This window comes from Eschrichtius robustus, chromosome 4, assembly GCF_028021215.1.
Source record: "Eschrichtius robustus isolate mEscRob2 chromosome 4, mEscRob2.pri, whole genome shotgun sequence".
NCBI classification, from domain to species: Eukaryota; Metazoa; Chordata; class Mammalia; order Artiodactyla; family Eschrichtiidae; genus Eschrichtius; species Eschrichtius robustus.
In genome coordinates this window covers 4,922,554-4,940,266 of record NC_090827.1, presented here as the reverse complement: position 1 = coordinate 4,940,266, position 17,713 = coordinate 4,922,554, and the positions used below count along the sequence as shown (strand labels likewise).

Sequence of the window (17,713 nt, the reverse complement as noted above, 5' to 3'; positions counted from 1 at the left end):
AAAGTTAAATTAAAAGGCACAAATATTTCAAAAATGAACTAATACGTATATACACAAAAACACGGTGATCAAAAGTAAGCACTTAATGGATGGGTTTTATAGCAGATTAAACAGAGATGAATGGAAAATTAATGAAGTGGGGGATCGGGACACAACACTATCTAAACTAAAGCATAAATAGAAAGAGAAGACTTTTAGGAATTCCCTGGTGGTCCAGTGGTTAGGACTTGGCAGGTTCACTGCTGGGGGACTGGGTTCGATCCCTGGTTGGGGAACCAAGTTCCCACAAACTGCACACTGTGGCCAAAAAAGAAAAGAAATAAAAGAAAGAAAAAAAGACTTGTCTTTAAAACAAGTCTTAAAAATATCAAATGACTAAAAGCATACCATATATTTTCGCTGTACACATTGTAACTAGCTGAACATGTTCACATACTTGAATAATAAGAAATAAACTTAGAGATACTAAGTGTATCAAAGAAAAACCTTAATAGAAATAGGAAGACATTTGGAATTACAATATTATTCCTAAGAAGTTAAAAGAAGGGTGCAATCCACAACTCAATTTTGAAGACAGCGATACTTTTCTGTGAAAACCTAACAATGAGATTAGAAGAAAGGACAATTATAAATCACTGTATATGAGAGATCAGCGAACTTTTTCCTTAAAGACCCCTAACGTAAACATTTTAAACTTTCCAGGCTATACAGTCTCTGTTAAAACAATTCAAATCTGCTGTTGTATCATGAAAGCAGCCCTAGAAGATATATAAACAAAAGGTGAGGCTTTGTTCCAGTCAACTTCATTTATAAAAATAAGTGTGGGGTGGGCTGAATTACACCCAGATGCCCTAAAGTGATGACTCCTGAACTTGAAGAAAAGAATGGCCATCAGTCGCTATGGGGGAGATTGTAGAAAGAGCAGTTTATTAGGAATTCAGTTTTTGACATGTTGAGTATTAGCTGTCTGTTTAACATCTTAATAGAGATATTGAGAATGCCCTTGGGTAAAATATTACGCACATCAGGAGAGGGGTCTACCTGAATATATGAATTGGTAGTCATTAGTATAAAAATGTGATACAATGCTGGGAAGTGTATAAACAGCTATTTTGCTCTCCAATCACTTTCCTTGTACCAGGGAAAATAAAGAAGGTAAATTAGTTGTTCAAATCTCCTTATGAATATACGAATTGGAATCTTACTGGTAAATAAACAAACGTTGTTTGCTAGCAGAAGACTCTTTACCTTTGGAGTAGTTTTAAACAGACGCAGCTGATCTAAAATCGCTTACAGTATACCTATAATCTATGAATTTATGTGAGTGATCCCTGGAATATGTTATATAACTTATTTAGTTATATGGGTATAAAATGATTTAATTTCTTGATCAAAACGGCCCCTTCTTTGTAAATGATCTCAAGCAAATGCATCGCTTAGAGAGCACTTGTGTTAATCTGGTCTCAGAGTATGTCCAAGACAGATTAAAGCACCTGTGGATCTGTGTTAACGGTCATGGACCTCCGTCTACTTCAACCATGCCTTAACATTTATTAGTAATTTTTAATACTGGGTAATATTTCTGACTCATATGAGTCTGAGTTGATGCCGTGATCTTGTATATTATGTCTAATGCCATTACATAGGATCAGATTATTATAGGGTGGGTTTAGGCAGAGAAGAGAACCAAGAAGTGATATTCTTAAGGTACTCCAGTAGTAAAAGTCTTATAGAAGAGAGGGAAAGATGCAAAGAAGACTCATGGAGAACAGCCAGTGAGGCAGGAGGAAATCCAAGAGGGCAGGCTAAGCTATAAGCCAAGTGAAGAAAGTATCAAAGAGGAGAGAGTGTTAATTGTGTCAAATGGCAGCGATAGGTACTGCAGTTTTGTATAACACGTTAAGTACACTGGTGACCTTGGCAAGAAGAGCAGTTTTGGCTAAATGGCAAGGGTAAATCCTCAACCTGGGAGAGAATGTGAAATGCTCATTTCAAGGCAGTGAATGTTGACAACTATTTCCCACAGAGTTTTGCTGCAAAGGAGACCAAGGACTTTAGAGAAAAAGGGTCAAAAAGTTTTACTTAAGATAGGAAAAACTTAAAACTATATAGTTTTCTATGCTGATTGAAATAATCAATTAGAGGGGGAAGTTTTTAATGATGTAGAGAAGAGAATAATGTTGGAGCAATGCCTGAGCAAGGAAGAGAAGAGGGGATCAAGGACATGGACTGAACAATGGGCATTAGGTAAATGAAGAGTTCATTTCTCACAAAGGGCAGAAAGTTTCTTCAAATGAGTACAGATGCTTGTATGTGAATAGATGTCCTGGGGAGAGTGTCCATATTCTTTTGTGTGCTTCAATTTTCCCAGTGAATTCAGAAGCATGGTCTTTACATAAGAGTGTAGATGGGGTAGAGAATGTAGAAGGTTTTAGGAGAGAAAATAAAGAGTGAAATGATACTCTGGGACATTAGGAGAATAAATGGATTAGATAAATATAGTACTGTTCTCCAGAAGCATTAAAAACCTAATTTTTCTTTTCGATCATGTATTTAAATAGGTATGTGCATTTTCTTTAATCACAAAGAGTAACATTGGGTTTCAAGCTAAAAGAAATCAGAGATTGAATTAAACCATGGTTATTGTTTAGCCAATAGTAGGAAAAGGTGAGGCAGGTGCCTAGAATTCAAGGGTAGATGCAAGGGAATAGTTATCATGATTGACCACGAACTGAAGTAGGATGAGAAGGGTGAAGAGCACCGCCAGGGGTGAAGGAGCATAAAATTGTGGGATGGCCAATTATTTGGACATCCTGGTTGAATTAGGGAGCACACAAACAAATCTGGAAAGCTAAGAGATAGTGGGTAGGGACTTATGCATGAAATTGTGACTATATAAGTCATTGCAATTATAAGTAATGATGACACTTCAGTGGTGATTCTGGTGTTGAGTGGAGGAATTTATGGAACTAAATTCGAGTTGTTGGAAAGATTATCTATATGTACACTGAAATAGACAAGAACTAATTTTGGAATTAGACAGTACTTTGAACAGAAGTTCAATTCATTTAGAAATTCCAGGGAATGACCAGGTATTGAGAGATGGGATGATAAATGACAGATTAGTAGATTAATCTGATGATAGGAGATTAGATTTTTTTTAATGTGGGTGGAGGAAACTGATCTGAAAATTGTAAGTAATTAGGAACAAAAAACATGCCTATATCCAAGCCCAGAGGCCAAAGTGTTGTGGCAGAAAAATGCCATCACTCCAGAAATGAACAGGAATCTCTTCTCTTGAGAGAAAGCCAGGTGAAAAGAATACTCAAGAAGATTGGGGATGTAGAACTACTTGCTGTTAATGGACAGTTGAATTCCAAAAGGATACAGTGAAAGATTTTATGTGGTAGGACATGGTGAGGAAAGAGAAGTAAGGTGTAGGTACACAAATCAGAAAAACAATGAAAATACCTTATAATACTCTTTCTGGTGATAATGTAGAGCAATACATTTTCTTAAACACTGCCATTAGGAGTATAAATAGGTATAGCTACTCTGTAAAAGAGCTAGATTCTGTCTGGGGATCTGCTAAGTTGGCATATATAAATAACTCATGCAATAGCAATTCCATTCCTAGGAATATGTCCTAGAGAAATGCATGCAGGCGTGTGCCAAGAGACATGGAAAAAATATTCATAGCGCCATTGTTTATATTTGCCCCGAATGAGAAAATTGCCATGTGCGCATCAAGTAGAAGGAATTAAACATCGTGATTCTTATCATAATAGAATTACATACAGCAAGTAGGAAGTATACATGGGAGCTGCGAGCAAAAACATGTATGAAACTGGCAAACATACATAATAGTGAGTGAAAGAAGATAAACACGAAATAATATACTGCATATATCTATTTATGTGCTATTAAATCCTAGAAAAAAAAAACGATCTATGCTATTTAGGGATACATTGATACTTGGTAAAACTATGATGGAAACAAGAAAGTAATTGCAAAGAATGGTAGAATATTGGTTACTTGTGGGGAGCTGGTATTGTATATGTGATAGAACACATGAGTGGCTTCTAAAGTGCTGACAATATTCCATTTCTGTACTTATTTGATAATTCCAAAGATGTTTCTTTCATCATTACTCATTATATTGAACATTTTATGTGCATTTTCTATACGTGTAATATTTTATAATAAAATTAAAGGAATAAAATAGTATTGACATTGGAAGACCAGTGTTTTAATTTGGTAGTTATTTTTGAGTGTGCCCCTGGCAATCTTAATTAAAAGCTCTGCTCTGCATTTTCTCTTCTGAAATGAGTAGATTGGAATTTGAAATCTCTTATCATCTCATTGTCTCAGTCTCATCAACTTATTGTTTATAATTTATAATGTTACTATATTGTTTTACCCTCTTATTTATTCATTTGTTTATTCTATTCATTCAAGAAATACATATTAGATTCGTTTTATTGCAAGACATTATGTTAAGCACTGGATGCAACGCAATGTAAAAAATAAGAAAAAATAATATAAAATAAGTATAATCTGGGAATAGTAACATTTAAAAAATTTTTGCAATACATTTATGGCCTATATCTAGTTTGTCTTCATATTAAGTTGTGCTATCACACTCAAAATTTTTCATGCTTTAAAGTGTTTTTGGTAAGCTAACACTTAGATGAATTTTTTAAAGATTTATCCCTTTATTTTTTTCTAATTCTCAGTGGATACGAGAAGAAATTTTGAAACAATTGCAGTGTCTCAATTCTCTTATGTATACTGAGGCAAAAAGTCCTAACACAGGTGTCTGAATTACTCTTCTGAGTACAGATAAAAAATCTAATTGTCATTGAGTACATCTAAATGCAAAGCACTTTTCTTTAACCTGTGCAAAATAAAAAAAACAAACAAACAAAACAGTAAAGTAGATTTTATTTTTCACCACTCCCAATCTTGCTTCATAGATGATGGCCCTGGTGTTCATCCATAAGGTCACACAACGTAAGACTTGAGAGCTGAGTTCCAGGTTGACTCATGTTTTGTCTTGAAACACAGTAGCTGCCTCCTTGGCCAGGTGGCTCAAATAAGCAGAGTCCAGCTGCTGAGTACATATGTACCGCATGAACAGAGAGCCATGCTATGGCAGGTGACTACATCACCCAGGTTGTTTATTATTTATTCTCCTTGGAGTGGGGGGGTCAGGGGGATGGGACAAAACAAGTAACCCAAGTATTTATTTTCAAGTAATTTGAAACGTCTTCTCAAAGTAATTTTAAATTTTAAAGAATACAATAGATCACAGAAAATAACTGGGTAGATGTGAAATGGAATTAGAAATCATCAAGCTTCAGCCCCTTTTGCAAATGAGTAAACTAAGCCCCAGAAAAGTTGTGTAACTTTTTCAAATTTTAACAGGTATTTCTCAACAGTACCAGAGGGAAAAAACAGAATATTGAACTTGTTTAATCATTTTTAAACATTTTAGCAGGATTCATTTGCATACAAACAATGTGATAATTGCATGATTCATATTTATTTATTAGAGTAAGCCCAGGAGGAATTATAATAGGCAACATTTTGCCAACATAATTTCCAGGCTGACTTTAAAAAGCTTCTCCTTCAATTATTTAAATTAATGAGGTTTTACTCTATGTTTACAACTAAGCTTCAAAAGAAATGTATGAATTGCCTTGCTTTAAATATGGCTTTAAGTTTTTAATGTCCTTTATATAAAATTACACCTTGAAATCATTCAAAGATGAAAAACTAAATTATCTCCTTTATTTCACAGCAGGATACTAATATTCACTGATCCAGAATGCTGATTTCTGGAAAAGTAAATGTACTCAAGATTTACTGAAATTAAACTAAACTCATGCCATCTCCTTAGATACTTACATATGTTTTTCTTCCTTTTCCTGTCTTCCACAGTGGCTGTACCAGTCTACATTTCCCCCAGCAGTGAATGTGAATTCCTGTTGCTCCACATCCGCACCAGCATTTGGTGGTGTCAGTGTTCTAGATTTTGGCCATTCTAATAGTGTGTAGTGGCATCTCATTGCTGTCTTAATTTGTATTTTTCTTATGACATATGATAGGGAACATCTTTTCACATGCTTATTCCCATCTATGTATCTTCTTTTGTGAGGTGTCCCTGAAGGTCTTTGGTCCATTTTTTTGTTTGCTTTCTTATTGTTGAGTTTTAAGAGTATTTGTATATTTTGAATAGCAATCCTTTATCAGATGTGCCTTTTGCAAATATTGTCTCTCAGTCTGTGGCTTGTCTTCTCATTCTCTTGACCCTTTCTTTTGCAGAGCAGCTTTTCATTTTAATGAAGTCCAGCAAGATCACACATTTTTTTCAATAAAAATAATAGCAGCATTGGCATAGGTGACATTGTTTATCTTTATATATTTGGGGTCTTCTAGGATACAAAAGATTTAATAACCTTTATGGACAGCACTTATTTACTTAAGAAATACTGGTATTTTACTTATAGTACACCTATTGTTCCGAGTGCTTTATATAAAAGGCTAACTCATCTTCTCCTCATAAAAACACAGTGGGTGGGGGGAGAGAAGATGGCGGAAGAGTAAGACGCGGAGATCACCTTCCTTCCCACAGATACATTAGAAATACATCTACACGTGGAACTGCTCCCACAGAACACCCACTGAACGCTGGCAGAATACGTCAGACCTCCCAAAAGGCAAGAAACTCCCCACGTACTTGGGTAGGGCGAAAGAAAAAAGAAATAACAGAGACAAAAGAATAGGGACGGGATCTGCACCAGTCGGAGGGAGCCGTGAAGGAGGAAAGGTTTCCACGCACTAGGAGCCCCTTCGTGGGCGGAGACTGCGGGTGGCGGGGGGGGAAGCTTCGGAGCCACGGAGGAGAGCGAAGCCACAGGGGTGCGGAGGGCAAAGCGGAGAGATTCCCGCACGGAGGCTCGGCGCCGAGCAGCACTCACCAGCCCGAGAGGCTTGTCTGCTCCCCCGCCGGGGCGGGCGGGGCTGGGAGCTGAGGCTCGGGCTTCGGTCAGATCGCAGGGAGAGGACTGGGGTTGGCGGCGTGAACACAGCCTGAAGGGGTTAGTGCGCCACGGCTAGCCGGGAGGGAGTCCGGGAAAAGTTCTGCAGCTGCCGAAGAGGCAAGAGACTTTTTCTTACCTCTTTGTTTCCTGGTGCGCGAGGAGAGGGGATTCAGAGCACCGCCTAAACGAGCTCCAGAGATGGGCGCGAGCCGCGGCCATCAGCGCGGACCCCAGAGACGGGCGTGAGACGCTAAGGCTGCTGCTGCCGCCACCAAGAAGCCTGTGTGCGAGCACAGGTCACTCTCCACACCGCCCCTCCCGGGAGCCTGTGCAGCCCGCCACCGACAGGCTCCCGTGATCCGGGGACAACTTCCCCGGGAGAACGCATGACGCGCCTCGGGCTGCTGTAACGTCACGACGCCTCTGACGCCTCAGGCTCGCCCCGCCTCCTCCGTAACCCTCCCTCCCCCCGGCCTGAGTGACCCAGAGCCCCCGAAGCAGCTGCTCCTTTAACCCCGTCCTGTCTGGGCGGGGAACAGACGCCCTCAGGCGACCTACACGCAGAGGCGGGTCCAAATCCAAAGCTGAACCCCGGGAGCTGTGCGAACAAAGAAGAGAAAGGGAAATTTCTCCCAGTAGCCTCAGAAGCAGCGGATTAAAGCTCCACAAACAACTCGATGTGCCTGCATCTGTTGAATACCTGAATAGACAATGAATCATCCCCAATTCAGGAGGCGGACTTTGGGAGCAGGATATATTAATTTTTCCCCTTTTCCTTTTTTTGTGAGTGTATATGTATATGCTTCTGGGTGAGATTTTGTCTGTATAGCTTTGCTTTATAATAGCTTTATTTTACTTCACTATATTATATCCTCTTTCTTTCTTTCCTTCTATTTTTTCTCCCTTTTACTCTGAGCCGTGTGGATGAAAAGCTCTTGGTGCTCCAGCCAGGCATCAGGGCCGTGGCTCTGAGGTGCGAGAGCCAACATCAGGACACTGGTCTGCAAGACACCTCCCAGCTCCACGTAATACCAAACGCCAAAAATCTCTCAGAGATCTCCATCTCAACATCAAGACCCAGCTTCACTCAATGACCAGCAAGCTACAGTGCTGGACACCCTACGCCAAACAACTAGCAAGTCAGGAACACAGCCCCATCCCTTAGCTGAGAGGCTGCCTAAAATCATAATAAGGCCACAGACACCCCAAAATACACCACCAGACCTGGACGTGCCCACCAGAAAGACAAGATCCAGCCCCATCCACCAGAACACAGGCAATAGTTCCCTCCACCAGGAAGCCTACACAACCCACTGAACCAACCTTAGCCACTGGGGACAGATACGAAAAACAATGGGAACTACGAACCTGCAGCCTGTGAAAAGGAGACCCCAAACACAGTAAGATAAACAAAACGAGACGACAGAAAAACACACAGCAGAAGAAGGAGCAGGGTCAAAACACACCAGACCTAACAAATGAAGAGGAAATAGGTAGTCTACCTGAAAAAGAATTCAGAATAATGATAGTAAGGATGATCCAAAATCTTGGAAATAGAATAGACAAAATGCAAGAAACATTTAACAAGGACGTAGAAGAACTAAAGAGGAACCAAGCAACAATGAAAAACACAATAAATGAAATTAAAAATACTCTAGATGGGATCAATAGCAGAATAACTGAGGCAGAAGAACGGATAAGTGACCTAGAAGATAAAATGGTGGAAATAACTACTGCAGAGCAGGATAAAGAAAAAAGAATGAAAAGAACTGAGGACATTCTCACAGACCTCTGGGACAACATTAAACACTCTAACATTTGAATTATAGGGGTCTCAGAAGAAGAAGAGAAAGAGAAAGGGACAGAGAAAATATTTGAAGAGATTGTAGTTGAAAACTTCCCTAATATGGGAAAGGAAATAGTTAATCAAGTCCTGGAAGCACAGAGAGTCCCATACAGGATAAACCCAAGGAGAAACACGCCAAGACACATATTAATCAAACTGTCAAAAATTAAATATAAAGAAAACATATTAAAAGCAGCAAGGGAAAAGCAACAAATAACACACAAGGGAATCCCCATAAGGTTAACATCTGATCTTTCAGCAGAAACTCTGCAAGCCAGAAGGGAGTGGCAAGATATACTTAAAGTGATGAAGGAGAAAAACCTACAGCCAAGATTACTCTACCCAGCAAAGATCTTATTTAGATGTGAAGGAGAAATTAAAACCTTTACAGACAAGCAAAAGCTGAGAGAGTTCAGCATCACCAAACCAGCTTTACAACAAATGCTAAAGGAACTTCTCTAGGCAACAAACACAAGAGAAGGAAAACACCTACAATAACAAACCCAAAACATTTAAGAAAATGGGAATAGGAACATACATATCGATAATTACCTTGAATGTATATGGATTAAATCCTCCCACCAAAAGACACAGACTGGCTGAATGGATACAAAAACAAGACCATATATATGCTGTCTACAAGAGACCCACTTCAGACCTAGAGACACATACAGACTGAAAGTGAGGGGATGGAAAAAGATATTCCATGCAAATGGAAATCAAAAGAAAGCTGGAGTAGCAATTCTCATATCAGACAAAATAGACTTTAAAATAAAGAGTATTACAAGAGACAAAGAAGGACACTATATAATGATCAAGGGATCAATCCAAGTGGAAGGTATAACAATTGTAAATATGTATGCAACCAACATAGGAGCACCTCAATACATAAGGCAAATACTAACAGCCATAAAAGGGGAAATCGACAGCAACACAATCAGAGTAGGGGACTTTAACACCCCACTTTCACCAATGGACAGATCATCCAAAATGAAAATAAATAAGGAAACACAAGCTTTAAATGATACATTAAACAAGATGGACTTAATGGATATTTATAGGACATTCCACCCAAAAACAACAGAATACACATTTTTCTCAAGTGTTCATGGAACATTCTCCAAGATAGATCATATATTGGGTCACAAATCAAGCCTTGGTAAATTTAAGAAAATTGAAATCGTATCAAGTATCTTTTCCGACCACAACGCTATGAGACTAGATATCAATTACAGGAAAAGATCTGTAAAAAATAGAAACACATGGAGGCTACACAATACACTATTTAATAAGGAAGTGGTCACTGAAGAAATCAAAGGGGAAATCAAAAAATACCTAGAAACAAATGAAAATGGAGACACGATGACCCAAAACCTATGGGACACAGCAAAAGCAGTGCTAAGAGGGAAGTTTATAGCAATACAGGCCTACCTCAAGAAACAGGAAACATCTCGAATAAACAACCTAAACTTGCACCTAAAGCAATTAGAGAAAGAAGAACAAAAAAACCCCAAAGCTAGCAGAAGGAAAGAAACCATAAATATCAGGTCAGAAACAAATGAAAAAGAAATGAAGGAGACAATAGCAAAGAGCAATGAAACTAAAAGCTGGTTCTTTGAGAAGATAAACAAAATTGATAAACCATTAGCCAGACTCATCAAGAGAAAAAGGGAGAAGACTCAAATCAAAAGAATTAGAAATGAAAAAGGAGAAGTAACCACTGACACTGCAGAAATACAAAAGATCATGAGAGATTACTACAAGCAACTCTATGCCAATAAAATGGACAACCTGGAAGAAATGGACAGATTCTTAGAAATGCACAACCTGCCGAGACTGAACCAGGAAGAAATAGAAAATATGAACATACCAATCACAGGCACTGAAATTGAAACTGTGATTAAAAACCTTCCAACAAACAAAAGCCCAGGACCAGATGGCTTCACAGGTGAATTCTATCAAACATTTAGAGAAGAGCTAACACCTATCCTTCTCAAACTCTTCCAAAATATTGCAGAGGGAGGAACACTCCCAAACTCATTCTACAAGGCCACCATCACCCCGATAAAAAAAACCAGACAAAGATGTCACAAAGAAAGAAAACTATAGACCAATATCACTGATGAACATAGAGGCATAAATCCTCAACAAAATACTAGCAAATCCAACAGCACGTTAAAAGGATCATACACAATGATCAAGTGGGGTTTATCCCAGGAATGCAAGGATTCTTCAATATACGCAAATCAATCAATGTGATACACCATATTAACAAATTGAAGGAGAAAAACCATATGATCATTTCAATAGATGCAGAGAAAGCTTTTGACAAAATTCAACACCCATTTATGATAAAAGCCCTGCAGAAAGTAGCCATAGAGGGAACTTTCCTCAACATAATAAAGGCCATATATGACAAACCCACAGCCAACATTGTCCTCAATGGTGAAAAACTGAAACCATTTCCACTAAGATCAGGAATAAGACAAGGTTGCCCACTCTCACCACTATTATTCAACATAGTTTTGGAAGTGCTAGCCACAGCAATCAGAGAAGACAAAGAAATAAAAGGAATCCAAATCGGAAAAGAAGAAGTAAAGCTGTCACTGTTTGCAGATGACATGATACTATACATAGAGAATCCTAAAGATGCTACCAGAAAACTCCTAGAGCTAATCAATGAATTTGGTAAAGTAGCAGGATACAAAATTAATGCACAGAAATCTCTTGCATTTCTATACACTAATGACGAAAAATCTGACAGTGAAATTAAGAAAACACTCCCGTTTACCATTGCAACAAAAATAATAAAATATCTAGGAATAAACCTACCTAAGGAGACAAAAGACCTGTATGCAGAAAATTATAAGACACTGATGAAAGAATTTAGAGATGATACAAATAGATGGAGAGATATACCATGTTCTTGGATTGGAAGAATCAACATTGTGAAAATGACTCTACTACCCAAAGCAATCTACAGATTCAATGCAATCCCTATCAAACTACCACTGGCATTTTTCACAGAACTAGAACAGAAAATTTCACAATTTGTATGGAAACACAAAAGACCCCGAATAGCCAAAGCAATCTTGAGAACGAAAAATGGAGCTGGAGGAATCAGGCTCCCTGACCTCAGACTATATTACAAATCTACAGTAATCAAGACAGTTTGGTACTGGCACAAAAACAGAAATATAGATCAATGGAACAGGATAGAAAGCCCAGAGATAAACCCACGCACATATGGTCACCTTATCTTTGATAAAGGAGGCAAGCATATACAGTGGAGAAAAGACAGCCTCTTCAATAAGTGGTGCTGGGAAAATTGGACAGATGCATATAAAAGTATGAAATTAGAACACTCCCTGACACCCTGCACAAAAATAAACTCAAAATGGATTAAAGACCTAAGTGTAAGGCCAGAGACTATAAAACTCTTAGAGGAAAACATAGGCAGAACACTCTATGACATACATCACAGCAAGATTCTTTTTGACCCAGCTCCTAGAGAAATGGAAATAAGAACACAAATAAACAAATGGGACCTAATGAAACTTAAAAGCTTTGGCTCAGCAAAGGAAACCATAAACAAGACCAAAAGACAACCATCAGAATGGGAGAAAATATTTGCAAATGAAGCAACTGACAAAGGATTAATCTCCAAGATTTACAAGCAGCTCATGCAGCTCAATAACAAAAAAAACGAACCACCCAATCCACAAATGGGCAGAAGACCTAAATAGACATTTCTCCAAAGAAGATATACAGATTGCCAACAGACACATGAAAGAATGCTCAACATCATTAATCATTAGAGAAATGCAAATCAAAACTACAATGAGATATCATCTCACACTGGTCAGAATGGCCATCATTAAAAAATCTAGAAACAATAAATGCTGGAGAGGGTGTGGAGGAAAGGGAACACTCTTGCACTGTTGGTGGGAATGTAAATTGATACAGCCACTATGGAGAACAGTATGGAGGTTCCTTAAAATACTAAAAATAGAACTACCATACGACCCAGCAATCCCACTACTGGGCATATACCCTGAGAAAACCATAGTTCAAAAAGAGTCATGTACCAAAATGTTCATTGCAGCTCTATTTACAATAGCCAGGACATGGAAGCAACCTAAATGTCCATCGACAGATGAATGGATAAAGAAGATGTGGCACATATATACAATGGAATATTACTCAGCCATAAAAAGAAATGAAATGGAGGTATTTGTAATGAGGTGGATGGAGTTAGAGTCTGTCATACAGAGTGAAGTAAGTCAGAAAGAGAAAAACAAATACAGTATGCTACCACATATATATGGAATCTAAGGGGAAAAAAAAAAAAAAGGCCATGAAGAACCTGGTGGCAAGACGGGAATAAAGACACAGACCTACTAGAGAATGGACTTGAGGATATGGGGAGGGGGAGGGGTGAGATGTGACAGGGTGAGAGAGTGTCATGGACATATATACACTACCAAATGTAAAATAGATAGCTAGTTGGAAGCAGCCTCATAGCACAGGGAGATCAGCTCGGTGCTTTGTGACCACCTAGAGGGGTGGGATGGGGAGGGTGGGAGGGAGGGAGATGCAAGAGGGAAGAGATATGGGAACATATGTATATGTATAACTGATGCACTTTGTTATAAAGCAGAAACTAACACACCATTGTAAAGCAATTATACTTCAATAAAGATGTTAAAAAAAAAAAAAAAACACAGTGGGTGGCTACTATCATGATCCCACTTCATGGATGAGAATGCTGCATCATAGAAGGTACCTAAGCGACCTGACCAAGTAGATGCGGGGTTGGGATTACTGCCTCGGAAGACTGGCTGCAGTCTCTGTGTCCTCAACCACCGTATTACACTGCCTCTTCTATGCTACACATGATTTTTGGAAGCATTGCTTTCCAGCCATTGCCTGATAAACAGCTGGTGCATGTCTTCTCTCCCCAAGATTGGATTTATACTGAATGCCAGCTTCATAAGTGTGATACTCCATGTATAATCCCAAGTGATTCTTTACATTTAATCTTTAGTCCACTATGACTTGCCCAGAGAATAAAATATGTGGGGCCTTAGGAAAGCAAGTTTTAGTAAAAGAACCGAAAATGGAGGGAGGAAGCATATACCTGGCATTTCTTTCTCTGAGCAGCAGAATTGGAAATGCAATGCCATCATGATCCAGCTGGTTTATTTGCCAATTTATAACAATATTTTGAAGAACTATTTGACGTGTATAATTTTGGATATTATTACATGAATGAGGGTTGCTGATTGCTGATGGAGAAAACCACACAGCTACGTAGTTTTGCACAGTTATATAAAAATTGTGGTTTTCATTCCCAACGGAGCCATCAAGGTTGCTGACAGTCCTATACTCAGTCAGCTTATTTAGTTTATGGAAAAATATTTTCCATGAAGCGATTCCAAACTTACTTCATTCTTGTAAATCCATAAGAATGTTTTTTGTTTCTTTGCCCCATCACTTACTCTATACCTGAGGGAATGAGGGAATGCTCTAATCTACTGTGTGGGACAGGTGCTATTGCTTAAAAATTTTATTGTTACCGTGCCCAAGCTTGTGCTGTGTGCCACATGACAGGCCAATGAATTGAGAGATGAGGTATTTGGGCAAGAAATAGTGACTTCATTTGGAAAGACGCAAAGACCAAAAAGTTGTTGGGCTAGTGTCCCAAAGAACCATCTTATCGGAGTTAGAATTCAGGCTTCTTTCATACTAAATGGGGAGGGAGTGTGGCTGGTTGTTGCAGACTTCTTGGTGCTGGAATCCTTTATTCTTGCAGCCGTCCACGTAGGTCAGGTCGCAATGTTCCTATAAACCTCCAACAAGACAACTGTCATTTTCTGTTCTGCAACTTTCTTATTTCTGTATGAATGGCAAAGTGTTATACCTTTAAAAGTCAGAGCCTTGACGAAGGGCTATCCTGTATAGTTCAGGCTACAGGCAACATTGTTTTACAAAGGTACTGAACCAGCATGACTAAGCACAGGCAACAGAGCACAAGGGTTAGAGCTAAAGGAATAGATCTGATATGGAGCTAGGTTTGTTCTTCTCTGTAACATTATGATCAGCGTCTTTTGAAATAATAATCTATTCTCACATAAATTAGCAACTTTGAAGAGCCTATATACTCACTTCCCTTCTCCATTTGGATTGCAGAAGATTCCAAAAGTTGGAATAGTTGGTATTCTATCAGAATACCAACTAAAACTGAATAGGCGTATAAACATTACTGAGAACTTCCATTCTAAAAAAATGTACCCAACCAAAGTGCATATGGCAGCACTTTTTGTAACAGTTCCAGACTAGAAATAACCCACCTATCCACTAAAAGTAGAAGGGTTATATAGTGTATGGCAAATGTACACAATGGAATTCTTTCAGCAGTGAGAATGAATACATTCCTGAAGTGTGGGTAACTCTCACAACAAAAGATTGAACACAAGAAGCCAGACACTAAAGATCACACACTGGGAGATTTCAATTACATAAAAGTCAAACACAGATAAAACTAATCAATAATGATAGAAGTCATTATAGTGGTTACTTTTTTGGTAACTAGGAATGGGTGTTGGTGGGGCTTCTTGATCCAGGAGGTTGTTACAGGAATGTCATCATTGTATGAAAATTAATAAAACTCTTCTTTATAATCTGAACTGCTTTCTCTATGTATGTTTTGCTTCAATGTCTTTTTCTTTAAGAACAATATAAGGGGATACCTCACACATGCGCACACACACCACCCCCCGGAGAGTTTTACTATTCCATAATTACAAAATTACCTGGGAAAGGACAACTTGCAAGAAACTTTGAATTATATCACAGAAATTTCTTATCACATGATTATAATTTCTTCCAATAATGTCTTTATCCACAATGTAATCTCTGCCAGCCACTTCCACAAACTCTTCATAAATAGCTCATCTGGGCATGATGACTTTCTAGTATTCTCCCATGTCACATGAAAATATACTAAGTATCACTAACACTATTGGGTATTACATACCTAAAGTAAAGCCACGGTGTTACACTTGTTTTATGATTTTTATTTTAGAAACACACTAGTAACTAACTTGCTTAAAATCTTTCACCAATGTTTCCTAGAAGCACAGCAGTCTTAGGAATAGAAATATCAATGTATTTTTTTTTAATTTTGTTCAATTCCCTTGTACTTTTTTATATCTTATTCTGCAGACCACTTATTCAAATGTGTTACTTTATATGTTTTACCCAGATCTATTCATCCTATTAAAGTAACTTGCAAGTTTGTGCAATAACAAACATATTGATTTTGGCTCTAGAGGGCTTTCATTATGGGTTTCATAATGTTCTCATACTCCTGTTGTCATTAATACCACTTTAAATGCAGGTCCACCATCTTTTTAACAACACGGATGCATGTATGAATCAAGTCATAACTGCCGGTGGGCATGACGACAGTATTATATTTGCAGGTCATTTTCATGATGAGCTCTTATTTATTGAGTCTGCTCTGGTCGTCTCTGAGATGATTTTATTAAACAAGTAATAAAGAGGTGTAGGTACAAAAGGATATATATGGAAGCATATAGGATGTCACATGCTGAATACAAATGTGCTGTTAAGAATGTATAATATCATGAAATAATGAGATGAGAAAATTTTGCTGGCAGTTATTCACAGACAAATATAACAGTCCAGGCCTGGCCTGAATCAATAATCTCCATGTGTGACCAGACAGCAAACAATCTTAACTAGCACAAAGACCTTTCTTTTTATTTGCCTTGTTTTTTAATTTGTTTTTTGTTTTTGTTTTTTGGTTTATTTAATAGGAATGAATTTGTGTTCTTTGTGTAAATTGGAACAGTTACACAGTAGTCAGAACAATGGGTAAGTAGAATGGGATTACCGTTGCTACTGGACTTTTCTTTGTGAATATGATCAACATTTGCATTCAGCACTAAAAATGGAAAATGAATAAGTTAATGTTTAATATTAATTGATAGAATATATTGGCAATGACATGCTATTAACATAAAAATGCTGTGCCATTTCTATTTATGTTGAAGGATAACAATAAATAATAATAAATACCTTCTTTCTATAGTTGTGCTACGTAATGTTGTAACATCCTAAAAATGTCTGGTCTACGGGACCTTGAAGGAGAAAAATCATATGTACTTACTTAGCCAACAAGAAGCTGGGACTTCTATGTACCCTTTAAATAAAACCACAAGATTCTGGTTAATATTTTACCGTGTTGAGTGCATGCATTTGTTCTGGTGTGAATACAGCCATGCTACAGCAGGAAAGCAGCAGTTCTCTCCAGGCTAGGTCTCCTCTGAATTCTCTTGTAAGCCTGATTGAAAGAAAGAACAAAGGAATGAAAAGGAGGTGTATTCTCCTCTCATATGTACCGTTAATGCATTTAGACGTTTCAGACAAAAAAGTCAAAATAGAGGCCACATTTTAATTGCATACCCACACAATATTTCTTCCAAAATACGTTTCTCCAAACCTAAGTCTGTGTCTAGTTTTCTTTCCCTCTAAACCCTTAAAAATGCTGAAATAAATAAATCACTACAGCATAAAGTGATTTCTGATTAGGAAAAAAAGAGGGGCTTATTTTGCTCGCATAACCTGAGAATAGTAAAAATGAAAGAGAATTCTCAGGAAGTAATCCCACATAATTTAACCATGGCATAAATGACACACAACAAAGATAAGGCAATACCATGAGCAAGCTAATTTTTTAAAAAAATTGTACGTTCACTGTTTAAGAATAACTGTGTCGAAGATCGTGACTTTA

At 38.0% G+C, this 17,713-nt stretch overlaps 1 long non-coding RNA gene across 1 annotated transcript; it reads right to left on the bottom strand.

Annotated features, from left to right (window-relative positions):
• Positions 1-14,173: 14,173 nt before the first annotated feature.
• On the bottom strand, positions 14,174-17,328 carry LOC137763573 (uncharacterized). Its single transcript, XR_011073816.1, has 3 exons — positions 17,161-17,328; positions 16,999-17,060; positions 14,174-14,790 (listed from the first exon to the last, which is right to left on the bottom strand). It is a non-coding gene; the product is annotated as an uncharacterized lncRNA (long non-coding RNA).
• Between the last annotated feature and the right edge of the window lie 385 nt (positions 17,329-17,713).